At 46.1% G+C, this 6000-nt stretch overlaps 1 long non-coding RNA gene across 1 annotated transcript in view; it reads right to left on the reverse strand.

Annotated features, from left to right (window-relative positions):
- The window catches only part of LOC139186998 (uncharacterized), a 172041-nt gene extending 166986 nt beyond the window's left edge, over window positions 1–5055 (reverse strand). Inside the window, exon 1 of the long non-coding RNA XR_011570695.1 lies at window positions 3773–5055. This is a non-coding gene — a long non-coding RNA (uncharacterized lncRNA). The remainder of the gene's footprint in view (window positions 1–3772) is intronic.
- Window positions 5056–6000: the final 945 nt, after the last annotated feature.

A 6000-nucleotide genomic window follows, 5' to 3' on the forward strand; every position in this document is an offset into this window, starting at 1 on the left:
TCCATCAAATAATCAAAAAGTACTCAGACCTTTTCAAAAAAGATGCACCCTCATTCAAAACTGGTTATAGCAATAAACTTTAACATGGCAAATTCACAGATGCAGAAAGAAAGGCAAGTCAAATTTGAAGAAAATGACTCAAGGTCCTTAAAAGTTTTGATGGCTTAAAATTATATCTGCTGCCAAATGGCTGGCATATCATTCTTTCTTTTTAGAGATTTTCAGCTTCAGTTCTGTTGTCCATCGTGCTACGTTTTTATGTCAGTGGGGTTAAATTCAGCAACTGATGCTGCTTTTTTAGTTTTCTCTTGTTCTTATCAAATATTCAGCAAGGCACAATGTGGTACTCATCTATTTTTTAAAAAAATTTATTCAGACTTCATGGCGAAGAGCTCAAAATGAACTCTAAATACAGTCTGTATTCCCAACACTCTGTAAATGTGAGTTAATATTCTGATGACTTTTATCTTTCAAAAAGGAGAAGCCCAAGATAGCACGGTGAGTTGAGTGCTCAGAGGACTAGTCAACCCAGAACCTTGCCCAGCAATGAATCCGGACTGGTGAGACTGCAAGCCTGTCCATTAAGGCAGGGAGCTGGAGCTGTGTGGAGTCATGAGCCCCCTTGGAGGCACCTCGTTTCCTCCCCTTTCCCTCCCCTTCTCCCAGCATTAAAGTCACAAGTCAAAGTTGAATTCTAATTGTTTTGATGGTGGTAGAATCTCACCAACCCAAGACTGAGTTTTCTCTTCTCAAGAAAAGTATACTGCTTATCAGCTTTCGTCTTTTCATCATCCACTTTTAAAATTTAGATTTGGATGTATTTTTTACTAAGGAGGTGTTGACTATTCCTACAGTCTCTCTCTCTCTTGTGGGCTCTTTGATGACCTCTTTTGGGGTTCTGCACATGTGTTTAAAGGTGCCATCATGTAGTCGTGTAGTTAAAGCAGATCACACCTGCACCACCTTTGCCTGCCCTTAAGTGACCTTGTATGTGGATCAAGGCTTTCCTTATTGTCTCAGTTTGTTCTTTACCCCCTGAAATGGTCAGGAAACCTGTCATCTGGCTCGGGAGAATGACTATCTTTAAAGTCCGTGAAGAACTCTTGGTGAAAAGGAAAAAGTGCTCTGCCACCCACTTGTCTGAATTCTGCTTTTTAAGTCTTTCATCACCCGCCAGAAGCCTGGCGGGCTATAGTCAATAGGCTTGCAGAGTCGGACACGCCTGAAGCAACTGAACACACACACACACACACACACACACACACACGCAATGCCATTCACCTGTTGTTTTAATACTTAAGGTAAATTCATCTTAATCATGATTTTCCAACGGGGGAAAAAGTAATCCTAACTTCTCCCTTGGCTTTTTTCAAACATCTGCTTGTAGCCGTGGGAGGAACTGAGGTAGGCAAGGCCCTGGGAGGCAGGCCTGTGTCTCGCTCCCCTGAGTCTGGCAGGCATTCAAATCACTGTACAAGATGCTGATGACTCAAGACTTAACAGGTCTAGGTCCCAACCTTCATTATTTCCATTTTCATGATGGTTTACACTATAAATCATAAATGACCACATTGATTAGGAGCTCCATAAAACCAAACAGATTGGGAGGTAGTGTAGAACAGAAGTTGATTAACTGCATAAATTTTACATTCCCCGAGACCTGGGTTAAGCTTCCAGATCTGTCATTTACTAGCTGTGTGACCTTGGGAAAGTCACTTGACTTCTCTGAGCTACATATTTCTTACCTGTAAAAGATGAATTATGATAACTACCTATTTGAAGGCCAGTGTGAGGATGACGTGAGATCATGTATCAAAGAGTTTAGCACAGTGTCTGTAACTAAAGTTTATCGAATAACAAATGATGATCAGGGTGCTTTGATATGTGTTTCCAAATTAGATTATCTTATTGGTTATCTGTTACTTCTCTACAAAGCACTGCACTGCATATGGGACCCTTCTCCCCAAATCTGAGCTCCTCCTTTCCTCAGAAACTTTATACCTCAATTGCTAATTGAGATACTATATACAAACCCAGCCAAAACTAAATGAGCAGTTAGACACAGCTTTTCCTGGAGTGCTGACCATTCTCAGGGAGTCAAGCACACCCTGGTGCCGACACTGACTTACTTACTGCCCCTGGGTCACACCTGAGCAGCCAGGGCAGCCCGTGAAATAAGAGCCGCACTCACCTGACAAATGTTCAGTGCCGTCTACTTTGCACCAGCACGTGCTAGGTAATGGATAGGTTAGTCTCCCTAGGGTTAAAGGATCTTTTTTGTGTATTTCATATAAACTAACTCTTTTAACCCTTCAAAAACATTAGGAGGGAGGTACTCTCATTTTACAGATGAAGAAGCTAAACACGAGGAGGTTAGACAACCTGTCTAAGGCCACACACGGAGTACGCAACAGAGTGAAGTCAGACCCAAGCAGTGTGGTTCTAGGGCCTGTCCTCTGGACCCCCACACCTTCCTGCCTTCTCACAGCATGTGAGACTGCTTTCTGACACATTGGCCACGTGAGGGGACCATTTCCTGCCTCTAGCTTGGTTCGTTTACTCCTCTTTTCAAAGATGGATTCCCTAGGTGAGAGGATTGGGGCTTGACTCTTTCAGCTTTGAACACTTCAGTAGGGCCGTAAAATCCCTGTGCACACTAGCTAGGCTCTCCACTGACCAAGACGTATGTCATCAGTTATCATATTTAAGGCAATCTCCCGCTCTTTTGAATAAGAATTACAAAACACATTTTGATGCATTCAAAATATCTATCTTAGCAGAGGTTTACTTCATAATCTAATAAAACATATTTCTAACTTGAAGGCTATTACAGTCTTTGAAATGTTATTTAAATTGTCCTAGACAGAAATTACTTATAAAATTGAACTGTCACTTTATAGCAGAATTAAAATTAATATGCTTTCCTGATTCCTGTACTTGCGCATAAATTCCCTTAAGTAAAATGCACTGAAATTTGGAGGGCTAAAATCTGAACCCTTTTCTCTGTCCAGTCTTATGTCTCTTGCAGTAAAAGGCAAAACATACGAATCATCAGTAACAACCAGGATGAAGGAAGAGTGTTTACTCCCAGCCTAAGATCACTTTCTTTGCAAGTTCTTCAGCTACATTAGAAAAATCATTTGAACAAGAGAAAAAAAGAAAAACCACCTCATGTCTGCAAATGGAAAACACTATAAAAAGACGAACATGGCCGCCCAGATGGTCTCAGGACATAAATTTTTCTTAAAGGATGACTGCTAGCCTTCAGTTGCTCTTTCTAGAACCCAGACCATCTTGTACACACAGTAGACAGACCAGGCACCAAGTTTTGCCCACAGTTAGCAAATGGCATCCAAAGAACAAAACTGCTCCCTTGAAGTTGAAATCAAAGAGCCCTGGTGAGCAGCCCCTGTGTGCATTGGAACCCGAGAGCGCACACGTGTGTGTGGTAGAGGCGATCCGGGGAAAGAGGCATGCTTCCCAGGCGCTGTTTTAAACAATGACAGACTCCAAAATCCAAACGTGATGTGTTTTGGAACATGCAACACACACGCGCACACACACACTTGTGAAAAATACTGCCAAAGCCCCTCAGAGCCAAAGTTTAGAAGAACACGTGCCCTGGATACAGCAACAGCAATTTCAAAATCACTCCATTTATGACTCCATGCCTCACACTTTGATCACTTTGGCACACCACTTAGGAAATAACAGAGCAAGAGAAATAGGAAGCTGAAGACAGAAAACGTAATTATAAAACAAAGCCACCCACCTTGCTTTTGGGGTCAGGAAGCACAATGGCCTTCTTTTGCAGCAAGAATGAACACCAGTGTGTTAAATGACTACAAGGATATTTAAAAGAAAAGGAAATGGTTCTTAAAAAAAAAAAAAAAAAAAAAGCTGCAGTATCTGTCCTCATAGCAAGTCTTATCCCCCCAAAACCAAAATAAAATAAAAGCAGCATACTGTGGTTCTTTTGCACAAGGCAGAAAGCAGAGTCCTCCAGTGACTATTCCCCTGTTTTGCAAAACAAAACAAAAAGCAACAGTAAGAGGTGCGGTTTGCCAGAAGGGGTGGGGGGAGAGTTCCTTCAAACACCTCGAGCCCTTCTGGGGCCCTCCCGTGCCTTCTCTCGGCATGGGCTGGAGAACTCCTACGAGCAACACCAGTGTCACCATCGGCTGCTTACATGCCACAAAAGTACACTTGGAAATGAGAAGAAATTGACTGACACGGATATGCTGGGCCAGCCTCATTGCCACTAGAACAGCCTTAAATGCCCACACAAGGAGAATAAAAAGAAAAGCACTATTGCAATAGAATAATTTTTTTTTATTGAGACCGCGGAAAGTCACATGACCCTGCTTGTAGACTTTTAGGAAAGCACCGAAATGGTACAGACAGACGCGGGGGCTGCCTCTTTCCTCCCGCCGCCTCTCAGCCCGTCTTGCCGCGTGTCCGCATTCTTCTGGGCGCATCTGTGGAGCTATTAAGTGGGATAATCCCTCTGGCCTTTGATACATTTCTGGACATGATTATTTCATTACTCGCAGTATATCAGTAGGATCATAATAAAAAGGACTTCTGACAACCTGCCAAGAGTTTTGTGGCCTTGTAAACACAAAAGTGCTCTAATAAAATTTTATTAAGTGTTAAAAAGTCATAAAAAGTGAAATAACATAAACTACAAAATTTACTGTCCTCAGCAAATGCTGAAAATATCGTCCACAGTAAAATTAAATTAGCATGTAATAGACACAGAAGCGGTGTGGAGTGGATTTAAAAGAGGATCCAGGGAAAATGACACTGTAACCCAATCTGGGTCACGGGGATTTAATTCGGATTCTTGTCCCTAAATGTGAATAAATGTGCTGATTACAGACAAGAGCTGCGGGGTTACTGGAGTCTCACACATTGTCAATACTTTGGAAGAAATAATATATTGCGGACTGTAATGAGCTCGGGGAGACGCGGCGAGCGTCGCGGGGACCGGGTGAGGCGCAGGGCGGCCACTAGGGTGCGCTGCGAGACCGGGAATCCCCGCCGGGCGCCCCCGCCGCCGCGCCGCCCTGAGCCGCAAGCAGGCAGCCCTCGCCCCCCTCGAACTCGAATTTACGGTTCTTTTTTTTTCCCCCCACTTTACCCTCTCTCCTGTGACATTTTCTCCAAATCGGAAAATGAAGTGTAAGCCGAGCTTTGCCACAGGCGGCCTTCGGTCTCCACTTTCAGACTCGAGGTCCGAGAGTGGGATGCGCTGTCCGCCGCGGGGCTAACCCCGGGGAACTGGGTGGGGCCCCCGGCGCCGCGGGCCGGGCTGGGCCTCTCGGTCGACCGAGGCCGAGCAGCGCGTGAGGCCCGCGTCCGGCTCCGCCCGGGGCGCGGGTGCGCTGGGAGCGGGGCAAGCGGTCGGCCTCGAGGCGGGTTCAAGTGCATCCCCGGGGTTTGAGCCCGCGGCGGTGGGAGCGAGCTCTCCCTCGTGCAGCCCCCTCTCTGGAGTCCAGCGTGGCGCGCCGCCCCGGGGACCCCTCTCCCCGGCCCTCCCCGTCGGGCTGGCCGTCGGCCTGGGACAGGGACTCAGCCCCGGGCTCACGGCCACGGGCTCTCCAAGTCCAACGTGGAGACTCCGCACGGAAAAGAAGTCCGACTTCTCTCCACGCTGCTTCGAGTGGAATCTGGAATCATCAGGAAATTGCTGGAGAACCCAGCCCGCGCCTTTGCAGTCAGCCCTCGGTCTGGTGAAGAGAAGCAGCTCCCACCAAAGTCTTGCCTCCCCCTCCCCCTGAAAGCCCCGCGCAGGTTTGTAAAGAGGGGTGCGAGATCTGCAAAGGATTTGTCTTCCAGGAAGAAAGATGACGGTGACGGCGCCCAATGAAAGATGGGTGCTTTTAAGCTAGAGGTAACCACGGGCCACGTTTCGTAGTCCAAAAAGATGCAAACGCTGCCATCTGAAGAGTCAGTATCAGGAGTGAATTACTTGTAAGTTGGCGAAACAGGAAGTAA

The sequence above is a fragment of the Bos indicus genome, chromosome 2, assembly GCF_029378745.1.
Source record: "Bos indicus isolate NIAB-ARS_2022 breed Sahiwal x Tharparkar chromosome 2, NIAB-ARS_B.indTharparkar_mat_pri_1.0, whole genome shotgun sequence".
Taxonomy (NCBI): domain Eukaryota; kingdom Metazoa; phylum Chordata; class Mammalia; order Artiodactyla; family Bovidae; genus Bos; species Bos indicus.